Raw genomic sequence first — 14,916 nt, 5'->3', positions numbered from 1 at the left:
GTGACTATTTTCTCATGTCATCAAATATTCTGCTGCTTAAATTTTAATATTTATATAAAATTTTATAGTCTATATCTATCATAATATAATTATCTATCTTATGCTATTTAATTGAGCTATCTTTTGTTCAAATTATGAGGGTAACAATTGTTTTGCACTCTCAACAAAAATAAGAATTGTTTTTATACTTTTAAACCTTCACTAATTTGATAGATAGAAAATGATGTCTTGTTTTACTTTTTAATTTACCATGGTTTGATTTTTAGTGATTTTAACCTTTTTTAACATATATGTTGATCATTTGTTTTACTTCTTTTGTGAATCGCCATTTCGTGTCTCTTACCCATTTTCCCTTATTTTTTCTATTGAATTGTAATAACTTTTTCTCTACGAAGTTATGAATGCTTCCTCTTTCATAAAAATTAAACAAATGTTACAAGCTGGTTGTTTTCATTTTAAATTTGTTTGTAGATTTTTAAATGAAATCAAATCTACCATTTTTTTCCATTTAGCCTTCTTTTATAATTAGATAGGTCTTCCCTGCTTTTCAGTTATTTAAATTTTCACCTATATTTTTTAATAGTTTTTGTTTTCCTATTTAACTCTGAATATATTTGTAATTCAATTTGGTATATTATTTGATGTAAGCAATTGAACTTCCTAATTTTTCCAACTATTCAATACCAATAATCAAGTTATTGGAATGTCTACACTTTTTTGAAATGCTAGCTTTGTCATATACTAAATGTTATATTGATATATATTTGATTTGGTCTGCTTCTGGACTTTCTTTTCCATTCCATTGATAGGTTTATTAACACTGCATTGTTATAATTACTGTTACTTCATAAACATCCTAATGTCTCTCAGTTCAAGTGGTCTCTTTTGTTTCTTCTTCAAAAATATTTTTGCCAACATTATATTATTAAGTTTTCAAAAAACTTTAAACTCATTTTACTATAGTATGGAAAATTTCCCCCAAGAATAACACAAAACTTTTAGTTCGTTTTATGACCTTGAACAAGATACCCAAACTTAACTTTCCACATGATGATCTTTAAGAATCTCCTTTCTGTGCTATTCTTTAGATCTACACAAAAAGAGACTTTTACCATTTTTCAGAAAGCAACTCTAACAAGAGCCAAAAGAGCATCCTAGTTAATTACATGCTTATATTGATTATACATGAAAAAAAACAATGATGCTTCTGACTTTGACCTCTACCTATATGTGGATAAGATTGAACAGATCAGTAAGTAGTGATTCTCTTAAGATCCTCAGCTGCAATTTCTAAATTTTAGTAGAACAATGAAATTCTGTGTAGTTAAAGAGTCACAATATTTATGGTGGTGGTAGATCATTAGTGGCTGTAAGTTCTCTGAAACTTGAAGTTTTGATTCAGGGTCCACTTAGCAATTTCATGTAAGTTCTTTAGGAATCCTGCTGCCATCTATCCTTTGCAAGTACCCAGCCTAGAAGAACCAGGCTCTACAGAACATTGCTTTGAGTAAATTAATCTGACAAGAAAGCCTCGGAAGTAGAAATATACAAGAAACTTTCACTATTATCACTTACAGAGTTTTCTCTTTGACTGTATGTGAATTCTTTACATTGTCCTTTGATTCTTTTTGGTTTCCTTTTCTAAAAAGGGCAATATTTTTGCAATTACATTCAGTGACTAGAAACTCTAAGCTTCTAAATTTGTATCTTGCAACTTCTTTCCCAATCTTACAACATGGCAACTAAGTTTTTGTTAGTTGACTTTTTCAAGGTAAATTTTTTGCTATATGAATAGTTTATTTTTGAAAGATGAATTGCATTTCCAAAATTTCAGAAATCAATGATAAGGGTGATAATGCTTAAAGCACCACAGAGAAAAATAAGTCCTCTTTTTCGTTCACACTCTACTACCTCAATGTAGAGGTAGTAGAGTCTGAACTACCAAAGATTGAGGTGTCCAAAACCTCAATCTTTCCCTTCTTCTTCTTTTGGCTACAGAAAAAAGGCATTTCATTCCTTGAGATCCTTTATAGTTTGCCTGTATGTGAAGGAAAGGAGCTTCTTCAAGAATCTACAAGTTTGATCCATTTATTCATGTGTCCATTCATCAGATATTTATTGAATATTTGCATTATACTAGATATCATGCTAAGAATTGAATCGTAATTTTTTTGATAATCTTTGATTTGTAATACTGGAGCATGCTAATATGAAGTCTACAATTAGGGTCTAAGGAAAAAAACAGAGAAATTAAAATAGATTTTAATATATCCACTGTGACCATTTATAGCAAGCTTTCTCTAGAATCATTTTCAGCCTTTATCTCTTGACCTTCTCTTATTTGTCTAACTTTCAAAAAGTGAAAATATATTTACCATTAGATTCAGAAAGTGTAATTTCTACTGGTAGTCTCTGTGACATTTACCTGCTAAAGTCTATCTTCTCAATGCACTGCTTCATCTCCTGGACTATTCTCTACCTCCCATCCTAACTTAATATACCTGACTTGGGTTATAAGATGTCATATTAAAAGGACCAGTTAACAATTATGCTTTCATGACCTATGCTAATAGAAATGTTGAAAGGCATTGTTCATAAAGGAAGAAAAAGACACCACATGGGAAATTGGATCAAGAAAGAAAGAAAGAAAGGGGGTGAGAAGGAGGGAGGAAGGGAGAGAAAGAAAGAAAGAAAGAAAGAAAGAAAGAAAGAAAGAAAGAAAGAAAGAAAGAAACAAAGAAAGAAAGAAAGAAAGAAAGAAAGAAAGAAAGAAAGAAAGAAAGAAAGAAAGAAAGAAAGAAAGAAAAGAAAGAAAGAAAAGAAGGAAGGAAGGAAGGAAGAAAAAGAAAGGAAGAAAGAAAAAGGAAGAAAGAAAAAGAAAGAAAGAAAGAAAGAAATTAAGAAAGAAAGAAAAAGAAGGGAAGAAGGGGAGAAAGAGAGGAAGGAAGGAAGGAAGGAAGAGAGAAAATTTCTGAAATGACAAATATGTGTTGCATATAAAACTCTCTTTTTTGGTCATTTTAAAATTTTCATTAAAGTTCAGTGACTAGGTGAAGCAATGTATTCCTGTAGCATATGTAAAAGTAAAAGGAATGATTAAAATTACACAAAGGATGGGAGGGTGAGAGAGGAGAAATTGAAGTATACTATAATAAGGGTTATATATCATAACTAAGAAAATATAGGACAAATAGAAAACAAATAGCAAAATGGTATATTTAAGCACATCATATTAAAAAATACAACTAATTACACTAATTGTAAATGATCCGAACTCCCACCCAGACTCCCTCCCCAGCCCCACCTTTTTCCTGGGCAACCTAAGAGGTCCTCCTAAGAGGACCAGGGCATGGAGAAGCAGAGGTTGATCTAGCTCCTCCTGCTCAGGTCTCCTAGTCACCCAGCTGCAAATCAACCTCTAAGTCAATCCTTTCCTCCTGCTCTTGAAGGCAGCACCTAGGGGCTCTGTGTCCAACAAGTTGATGGGAGACCTGAGAAGCCCATCAGATGTGAAAATAAATGGCTGCATCCTGCTAGGATGCTTATAATAAGGGAATCACTAGAGTGGCATGACCAGGAGTTTGGGCTTATTTTTTTATATTTTCCAAAGGATTTTAACCAGGTATAAATATACAAACCAGCTCATGAATATACAAAAGAAGACCTAGGCTTCCCATTAAACTGTTGGCAAATTATTTCAATAGACATTTCTCCAAGGAATACTTACAAATGAACAAAAAGCATATGAAAACATGCTTAACATCATTAATAATCAGTAATGCAAAACAAAATTGCAATGAGATACCACTAGTACCCACTAGCATAGTTATAATTATAAAAGGCTGATATGTACAAATGTTGGTGAAGATGTAGAGAAGTTGTAACCCTCATACTTTGATGTTGAGGCTGTAAATGGTGCAGCCACTTTGAATAAAATTTTGGAGTTCCTCAAAAGCCAATCATAGAGTTATCATATGACCCAGGAATTCCACTCTGAGGTGTACGTCCAAGAGAAAAAAAAACATATATCTACACAGAAACTTGTACATGAATGTTCATATTACTAGTATTCATAGTAGTCAAAAAGTAAAAACAACATAAATGTCTATTAACTGACGAATGTACAAGTAAAATGTGGTAAATCCATACAGTGGAATATTATTCAGCTCTAAAAACTAATGAATTATTGACACATGCTAACACATGACTGAAACTTGAATACATGCTAATTGAAAGCAACCAGTCCAAACAGCCACATATTCTATAATTCCATTTATATTAAATGTCCAGAATAGGAAAATCCATAGAGACAGTAATTGGATTGGTAGTTGCCAGGGGCTTGGTGGGAGAAAAAACGGGAAGTGATTTTACTTGAGGTTCCTTTTTGGGTGATAAAAATGTACTAGATTTCGATAATGGTTGCACAACTTTTGAAAATATATTTTTAAATGCTGAAATGCTGAATTCACTTTTACAGATGAATTTTTAAAGGTGAATTATATCTCAATAAAATTATAAAAAAGCAAGAAACATGAAGAGGATATAGATGTTGGAGTTAGCAGGCATAGACTGTGAAATAGATATTTTTAATATGCTTAACAAAATAGATGGCAATAGGAAATCTATTTTTTAAAAAAAGAATAGAATAGAAATTCTAGAGCTAAAAAGTAAAATTTAACTAAAACTAATACTTTATAGGTGAGTGAAACAATATTTAACCACAGCAAAAGAAAGGACTAGTGAAATGGGAGATACATCAACTGAAAATATCCAGATCAATACACAAAGAAAAAAATGATAGAAAATTCAGAAGTGAGGAAAAGAGAAATATGAGGTATGGTAGAAAATTCAAATAAATTTAACTGGAATCCCAGAAAAAGAGAAATGGGAAAATGTGCAAGAAACAATATAAAAAGAGACACTGATAAAAAAAATTTTATACTGAAAAAAGGCATCAAACATTATATGGAAGAATCTCTGCAAATCCCAAGCAAGATAAAGACAAAGTAAATAACATTTAGGCCAATCAGAGTGAAATTTCTGGAAGAAAAATACAAAGAAAAAATTTTAAAAGCATTAAAAAAAAAGACACATTACTTTCAAAGGAGCAACAATAAGACAAAAGTTGACTGTTATAAACAAATATTGGAGACAGAAGAAAATAGATTGATATCATTAAGGTGCTAAAAAAATACCAGCTAGTTTTCTAGGTAGCCAAGGTAATGGGTATGGTGTAAATCTGAATCTCTTATTATATCCCCTCAAGAAAATTAATAACAATAATAACAAAACAATTGTATTATCTCATGAAATTAATATAATTAGGAAACCTAGAAGTTTCAAATCACCTGTAAGTAGGAAAATAAACACCAAATCACAATGAGCTACTTCCCAAGCTGCTGCTGCACACTTTCACTAAAAGCAAGTACAACTCACACACACACACAAATGTACAAAAGGGAGAAGAATAGAAGTAACATCAGGCCTAAAATTAAAGTGAGTCAATCTTTAAAATGAGGATATCCTCCCCAAGTGTGAAAGGAATAGAAACTCATACAAAACCACAGGGAAAAAACTCAAAAAGTTCATGTGAGACTTGAGGACACAGTCTTGAAACGATAACACTTTGGACGAGAAGAGGGTAAAAAGAAAGGAAGAGGACCCTTCTAAGATCACCTGGTAAAGGGGGAAAAAAAGAGGGAAAAATAAAACATCTCATAAGGCAAAATATATCACGCAATTTAACATTAAAGGACACACAATCCTTTCCTCCAAAACTCATCTCCACAAAACAAAGACTATCTATAAAGAACTATACTTCACTACACTAGCAGAAGTGGATGATCTTAAACTATGAATCTTATAGAACTATCAAACTACCAGTCCTCTCCATGGGAAAACTCAGAAACAGACTTCATCTATTGAAAATTACCACAAAAATAAAACATAAAAGGAGAATAAGAAGCTAATGAAAACCATCACTGCCCTAAAAAAAAAAAAAAAGAGATAAAAAAAGAAAGGAAGGAAGAAAGAAAGAAAATTGTGATGCAAAAGGAAATTAACACAGCACTTTAAACTAAATTAAAATGTCAATACACAAGTATTTGGGGACATAGGGAAAAAACTTAGAACAGAAATGGAAACATGAAAAAGGGCAGGAATGAAGTAAGAGTCAGTTGAATAAGGAAAAATAGAGAAGAAAAAGACAAAAAATAATGTTATTTTTTACATGATATATGCTCTATCTTTGTATTTTATGTGCTGACAAAGTCAAAATTAGGCAACTCATATATAAAAGGAAATAAGGACAATAATAAGGGTATAACTACAAAGATAACTAATAGAACAGAAATACAAACTTTTCTATATGCCAACAAATTTTATAAAGAATACTTTAAACATCATATAGAGAAAGAAATATGACAAAGGTAATATGTGCATAATAATATTTGTCATTATTGTCATAATAATGACAAATGGAAATAGGCTTAACTATATTAAATGAAAAGGATTTTTAATTTACCTGATAAAGACCAATTATTTTCTATATGCGTAAGATATACCCAAAACAGAATGATTCAGAAAGGCTTAAATTAAGGGAATGAACAAAGGTATAAGTTAATGGAAACAACAGAAAAACAAGGATAGTGTTACTGATATCAAACAAAGTAGAATACAGACCTACATCATTGAAACATAACAAGGAATGATACTTTTTTAATAATAAAAGGCAAGATTCACATGAAGGTATAAGTATTATAAATATCTACATCAAATAACACAGCAGCCAATTATATGAAGCAAAAAATTAATTTAAATGCAAGAAAACATAGAAACAAAATAGGAGGAGGCTTTAACATACTACTCTCAGTACAAAACAGACTGAGTAAACAAAAATTAAGGTTATAGAGAATCTAATGATATAGTCAATAAGTAAATCTCATGAATATAAAGAAAAATATATATAATACTCTCTCTCTCTCTCTCTCTCTCTCTCTCTCTATATATATATATATATATATATATATATATATATATACATATATAGCAGAATTTTTACCCTGGTAATGAAGAATTCACTTTCTTCTAAAGTGAGCATTCATGAAAACTGCTGTGTATGAGGTTATGAAGAAAACATTAGTAATTTTCATAATTTAGAATTATCACAATGAACACTCTCTGATCACAGTGCAGTAAAACTCAGATTTAGTAGCAAAACTTTTTAAATTAACTTCCTAACAGTTAATTTAAAAACTTCCATTAAACAACTCTTAGATGAGAGTGAAACTACACAATGAAATTACAGAATATCTAAAAAAATGAGAACAAAAGCACTACATAACAGATTTTGTGGGATATATTTTAATCAGTGCCCAGAAAAAAATCTATAACCTTAAATATATATATATGAATAAAAATAAATAAATTCCCAGCTCAAGAAGTTAGGAAAAAAACCCAAAATGTACCAAACACACACACACACACACACACACACACACACAAAGGAAAGGAAATAATAAAGATAAAAGTGGAATTAATATGGAAGATAAAAAGAAGAGCAAATTTAATTAAAAATCAAAATTTCAGGTTTTTAAAACAAATAACTATCTGATTTAATCAAAAAAGATAAAAGGGCAATATATAACATGAGAAATGATACAAGGGAAATACCATAGAAATGGGACAAAAATAAAAAGATATATAAGGAAAAAATAATAAATTTACAATTATAGTTGGAGATTATAATATGCTTCTTTTTTTATAAATTTATTTATTTATTTATTTATTTATTTTTGGCTGTGTTGGGTCTTTGTTGCTGCGCATGGGCTTTCTCTAGTTGCACCGAGCGGAGGCTACTCTTCGTTGTGGTGCGTGGGCTTCTCATTGCAGTGGCTTCTCTTGCTGTGGAGCACAGGCTCTAGGTGTGCAGGCTTCAGTAGTTGTGGCTCATGGGCTCAGTAGTTGTGGCTCGCAGGCTCTAGAGCACAGGCTCAGTAGTTGTGGCTCACGGGCCTAGTTGCTCCGCGGCATGTGGGATCTTCCCGGACCAGGGCTTGAACCCATGTCCCCTGCACTGGCAGGTGGATTCTTAGCCACTGTGCCACCACAGAAGTCCCAAATATGCTTCTTTTAGTAACTGATTTAAGAAGCAGACCAAAAATCACTAGAGGAATAAAGAATAAAATATTTGGAAACATAATTAACAAACTTCACCTAATTAACATTAATAGAATCCTGCATCCAACACCTGCATGAAACACATTGCTTCAAGTGTAAACTGAACATTTACCAAAATTGACCATATGTTGAACTATAAAGCACAAGTCTCAAAAAATTTCAAAACATTAAAATTATACATAGTGTGTTCTCTGGCAACAGTGGAATTAAACTAGAAATAAAAACAAAAAATAACTGGAAAATCCCCAAATATTTGTAAATCAGCCAATATATTCCTACTTAACCCATGTGTCAAAATAGCCATCCTAAAGGTAATTTAAAAAATATTTTAAACTGAATGAAAGTAAAAACATAATGAATCAAATTTTATGGGATGAATTTAGAGCTAAGCTTAGATGGAAATTTAGTTAAGTCCTTAAACACATACGAAAGGGGAAAAAAATGCCTGATCTAAGTATCAATCTCAAGGAGCTTGGAGAAAAAAAAGAGCAAATCAAACAAAAATTAGTAAAGGAGAAAAGAGCACAAGCTGATGGATTTTTTTTTTAAAATACATTGAGGAAAATCAAGAGGAGCAAAATTTGTTTGTTTGTTTTTAAGACTAATAAAATTGATAACCCCTTAGCAATATCAATCAAGAAAAAACAAAAGGAAAGAAAGGCATAAATTACCAGCATCAGGAATGAAAAGATAAACATATGATAGGTTCTATAGGTTTTACAGACTTTAAAAATAATAAGGGAGGGCTTTCCTGGTGGCGCAGTGGTTGAGAATCTGCCTGCTAATGCAGGGGACACGGGTTCGAGCCCTGGTCTGGGAAGATCCCACATGCCGCGGAGCAACTGGGCCCGTGAGCCGCAACTACCGAGCCTGCGCGTCTGGAGCCTGTGCTCCGCAACAAGAGAGGCCACGATAGTTAGAGGCCCGCGCACCACGATGAAGAGCGGCCCTCGCTTGCCGCAATTAGAGAAAGCCCTCACACAGAAACGAAGACCCAACACAGCCAAAAATAAATAAATAAATAAATAAATAAATGAGTTTGTTAAAAAATAAAAATAAAAATAATAAGGGAATATTATGAATAATTCTAAACCAGTAAATTTGAAAATTTTGAATGAAATAGATAAAATGCTTGAAAAATACAACTTTGTACTCACAAAGATAACTTCAGGCCCATATGGCTTGTTGGTGAATTCTCCTAACCATTAAAGTTAAACATAATATTAATTTGATTATGTATTTTAAATAGTTTCCTGAGAAAATAAAAAGAAGAAACACTTACCAACTAACTTATTCTATGGTTTCTTGACACCAAAATTAGACAAGAAACTTAAAGGAAAGGAAAATTTCAATTACAAAATAGGCCAATAGCTCTTATAAAAGTAGATGTAAAATACCCTATATAAAATATAATCAAATCCAAAAATATAGAAAAGGAAAATGCATCATTTATTCTAGAGCTGTATGATTGATCAAACTTTTGAGAATCAATATAATTCACCACATCATCAGAATAAAGGAGAAAAATCATATGATTTTCTCAGGATTTGGATAAATGCATTTAATAAAATACAATACCTAAGCATAATTAAAAAAAAAAAAAAAAACTTTTAGCAAACTAGAAACAGCTGGAAACTTCCATAATCTGATAACACATATGCACAAAAAAGCCAACAGCAAATATCTTCCTAATGATGAAATATTAAAAGCATTTCAAGACAAGAATGCTCACCAATTCTATTTATCATTGTAGTAGAGGTCTTTGCTAGCCCAATAAAGTAAGAAAAGATAAAAATTAGAATGGAAAAAAATAGAACTATCATTATCTAAAGACAACATTTTTATCTATTAAAAATCTACAGAAAAATTATTAGAGTTAATAAATCAATTTAGCACATTCTCTGGCTGCAAAGTCAATGTACAAATATTAATTTTACTTCTATATTCTAGAAACAAAAAACTAGAAAGTGAAACTTTTAAAACTACTATTTTCAGTATTATCTAAAACCACTAAAAGTCTAGAAATACACTTAATAAAAATATACAAGATCTCTATAGAGAAAACTATAAGCTGTTTTTGAAATAATGAAGCCATATCTGAATTAGTAATAAAATAGGCCATATTCACGAATCTATGAAAAATCCAATATAATAAAAATATCAACTCTCCCCAAATTTATCTGTAGAGTCAATGCAATTCAAATAAAATTCCTAGCTGACTCTGTGCCTGTGTGAAAATGTTAATATGGAAATTGATGAGCTGATTCTAAAATGTGTATTAAAATGTAAAGAGTTGATAATAGCTGCAATAATCTTAAAGAAAAAAGTTGGAGGAATTAGACTACTAGATATCAAAACATGACAAAGCTTCCATGAGTGGTATTGATGCAAAGATAGACAATAGACCAGTAGAATACAAGAGAGAAACCAGAAAGAGGCTTATATACGGTTGCTTAAGACTGAGTTGCCACCGCTATTCAATGAGAAAGGATGGTATAATATTTTTAATAAATAATGTTCACTAACTTGGATATTCATTGTCAAAGTTTTCCCCCTACCTCACATTATATATAACAACAATCAATTCTAGGTGGGATATAAATCTGAATATGAACATCTTCATGACTTAGGAGTAAGCAGAGATTTCCTAATCAGGACAAAAATTGTCAAAAATAAAATGAAGAATGATAAATTAAACTTCATTAAAATTAAGTACTTCTGTTTTCCAAAAGATATTAAATATTTTGAGAGATTTTTGAAATGCCTGTATCTGACAAAGGACTTGTACCTAGAATATATTTTTAAATTCCTATGACTGATATGGAAAAGGTAATCAACTCAATAGAAAAAAATGGGCAATAGACTTGAACAGATATTTCACCAAAAAAGGATATCAAAGGTCTAATAAGTATTAGAAAAGGTCCTCATTGTGAGTAATCATCAGAAAATGCAAATTGAAACCACAACGAGATTCTACTACATACCCACTAGTACGACCACAATCTTACAAAATGACAGTACAAAGTGTTGGACCAGATGTGGAATATCTAGAAGTCTTATAAATTTCTGATGATCATATAAATTCACACAAATACTTTAGAAATCCATAGCAGTACTTATTAAAACTGAATATATGTATCTTTTATGACCAAGCAATTCTACTCTTAAGCATATGCCCAACAGAAAGGTATACATATATGCTACAAGAGACATGCATGAGAATGTTCATAGCAGTATTAATAACCCAAAACTAGAAACAACCCAAATGTTAATTACCAGTAATATGTAATAGTACATCGTGGCATAGTCATAAAATGAAATATTATACAATGAAAATAAACTGTTGCTATATGCCACAGCATGAGTGAATCTTACAAACATAATATTGAGTTAAAGAAGGCATGCACAAAAGAAGACATACTGTATGGTTTCATTAACATAAATTTTAAAGCAGGCAAATCTAATAGAAGGTGTTAAAAGTCAAAATATGTTGTTATTGGGGAGGGGAGTAAATAATGACTATGAAGGGACAAGGAGCTTCTGAGGTGCTGGTAATATTTTGTTTCTATTCTGATATTCATTCTGAGTGGTAATTATATTAATATGTTCACTTTGTAAAATTTCATTGAGCTCTACACTCACAATCTGTGTGAAAATATAAATACATGTATTTATATATTCCCAATATCTATAATTATCTATGTATGTTAATATATATATAAACGTGTATTCATGTGTACATATGTATAAATATGCTTACCCAAAAAAAAAGGATTCCAAAGACGAAATAACAGGCATAGTAAATACCCTCCTAGGAGGTATTTATGCTTTATATGGCCAAATTGATAACCCAGAAGGTTGTCAGATACAGTACAATCTAGCCCTGACCCACAACAGACATTGTTAAACAATCGTATTACACTTTTCCATTGATCTTTTTAGCAGTCAAACAATCTTAAAGATGCAGTCCCAGCAGCCACTGCCAACATTGGAAAATGAAGTGAAATCTATTGCCATTCCTGGCTAAAGCATAAAAAGAAATCATTAACACCAGGATTCAAACTCTGTAGTAATATTAGGTTGACAGAAGGCTTTGAATTCTAAGACTTTAGTATGCCTCTGATCACTCTGGCACCCATTTCTGCCCCCAGAATAAGGCCGGCTTTGCCCTGAAGCTATAGCAAACTTCCAGGCCTGACATTCTGAACTTCAGAGCTCAGGCCCATCATTTTTGTAAAAGGTCTTATTAGAATAACCTTATAAAAATAGTAACCACTAGAGTTAAGTTTTGATTAAGTATATTAGAAAATAAAATCTTATCTTATAGAAACTAGAAACAGGAGAACTTTTGACATTTGAGAGAGACTCTCAAAGAAAAAAAATATCGACTCTATTTTAGAGGATCTATTTGCAATGCTCTTTTTGGATTTACATAGCACACATCTCAGTAGCAAACAGTTCCTGAAAATTCTTATTTGGCTTACTAAACTATCTTTATGTTATAACAATATTACGACGATACATTGGAGATTCACATTTTCTTTTGGAAAATTGTTTCCCTAGACAGCAAAAAAAAGAAAAATTATAAGCAAGTGTTTATATATTATGTTCAAAAATTTTTGTCATATTTATATAAAATATATTTTTCAGTGTTTCATAAAATGGTTTCTTGAAACAGTGTCTACTTTCTGTTACACGTTTGTTTTAATGCTTATGAACCCCTTATAAATTGATTACAACATTAATCATTCTCTCTTATAATGATGTGAGGTTGGAAGAGAGCAATTTACCCAACACTTGGAGAAATAAGCCACATCAATTTGCACAAAGTCGTAGGTTTTTGTTCTGTTTTTGAAACTGCAAAGAAAAGCATATTTTGATTTCTAAGATTCTCATGTGTACCACAAGAAAGTGGAAATCTAATTTTTGATAAAATATTCATGACTATGCTGTCTTCTCTGTACATTAATTGACTTACAGAGGAAAGGACCATGGTCTGGAATATTATGAATGCCCTGAACACTGGCTAATGCTCAAAAAACTATTTGTTAAAATATTTTTAAGTAGAAAAAATATTTTTAAATTAATAGATGGTGACTTGATGGAAGTATCTTTGTCTAAAAACTTAACTAAGTGACAGTCACAGAAATTATTTTCTATCTTCTACAGAAAAGAGCAGATATTCTCTCCCAGTGTATGAAGATGATGCACTTCTCAAATCCTAACAAGTTAATTTCTTATAGGAGATAAGAGCTTGAATGTTGCTTCAAATGAAACTCATCCTCAAGGTTACACATGTTATTTGCAGTACATCTCCTTCTACTACGTGAAATCTCCTAAACAGATATTGAAATCTTTTTACATACAACAGTATTTAATTGCTCTAATAGCCATTTAAGTGCCTGCTTAAGGAGGTCAGAGGGACCTTGAGCGTTTGTACCTAGTCAGATAACAAAAGACCTCTAAGACGGTTAGTGAAAAATCGAATAAAATAGAGAAATCTTAGTCTGATAGGCAGAGGTTCCGGCTCAGTGTTCTGTGTGAATTAATTCTTTTATCGGGAATGGTTTTACGAGCATTTTCCTTCTATGCATCCCAATTCCAGAGAAGTGGCTATACCATACTGAAAGGCATTAGCGTTGAGCCAACTCAGAGCCATTTATTTATTGAAAAGTTTATCTCTGTATTAAATTCTCAGTGAAGAGGGTTTCATTAGGCCCACAAGACCAGTATAAACAGGGAGCTGCAGAGTTATTTGGAAAATGAATCGAGATCTAACTTCTGGGTCTGTTTTTTGCTTCCATAGCTCATACACCAGGGCTGCCAATGGCACCAAGAGAGAAGCATGTATTCAAGTTGGAATTTTTTTTTTATTTCCTGCATTTGAGCAGGCCACAATTTATATCACTCAGGTCTCCTTAAATTAGTCCAAGAGGATTTCATTTTACAGGCCTGCTTGACTGGGATCTTTTTGGCACGATGGGTTCAGCTTTGTATACAACTGAGATTCATATTTTATGTGTCTGTAAAAACCCCAGCCATGAATCTAGCAGCTCAAAACTTCACCTTCATTCTTTACAGCTCAGTTCAGAGCCCAGCACATTTCCATAGACTGAGTCTCAAGGCAGCTCCTGGCTGAGCTGAAAGGACGAAAGCTAAAAATAGATTAAGAAACTCAGGGGCGTAAGAAGAGAAAATGGGACTCTTTCAGTTTTTCTTTACATAGCACATCCCAAATTAATATGATGTGGACATAATGTCTCCCATTCACACATTTAAATTGAAATAGTACTTTTGGCCAGACATTGTTTTCTGCTTTTAAGTTAAAAGAAAGCTGTAGAATTGCCAGCGGCTTCTGAAATGCTATCACCCTCATGGACTTAGTTGGCCAGGGTGCAAAGCTTCAACTCCACTCTCCACTCCTTTTCCCCATGTACCTTCCAGCTCCTGGTTGCCTCTCTTTTCCTGGTCTTGTTTTTTCTTCTACTCCATTGACCTACAAACCTAAGTAGCTTCCATAGCAGGACTGATAAAGCAAGGTGCAAAATAGAGGTAGGAAGTTTTGCTTTGTTAATATGATGATAATTTTGTAGGAAGTTTTCGGAAACCTGTACCTATGGATATACATAATAATATCCTTTAAAAATATAAAGCTGTTCTATGCTGAATAGAAGCAGCATCTGTGAATGGTACTGTATGAATGCATGTACGTTACAGATAATAGAACAGAGAACAATG

This window comes from Eubalaena glacialis, chromosome 3 (assembly GCF_028564815.1).
Source record: "Eubalaena glacialis isolate mEubGla1 chromosome 3, mEubGla1.1.hap2.+ XY, whole genome shotgun sequence".
Taxonomy (NCBI): domain Eukaryota; kingdom Metazoa; phylum Chordata; class Mammalia; order Artiodactyla; family Balaenidae; genus Eubalaena; species Eubalaena glacialis.
This window is presented reverse-complemented; position numbering follows the sequence as displayed.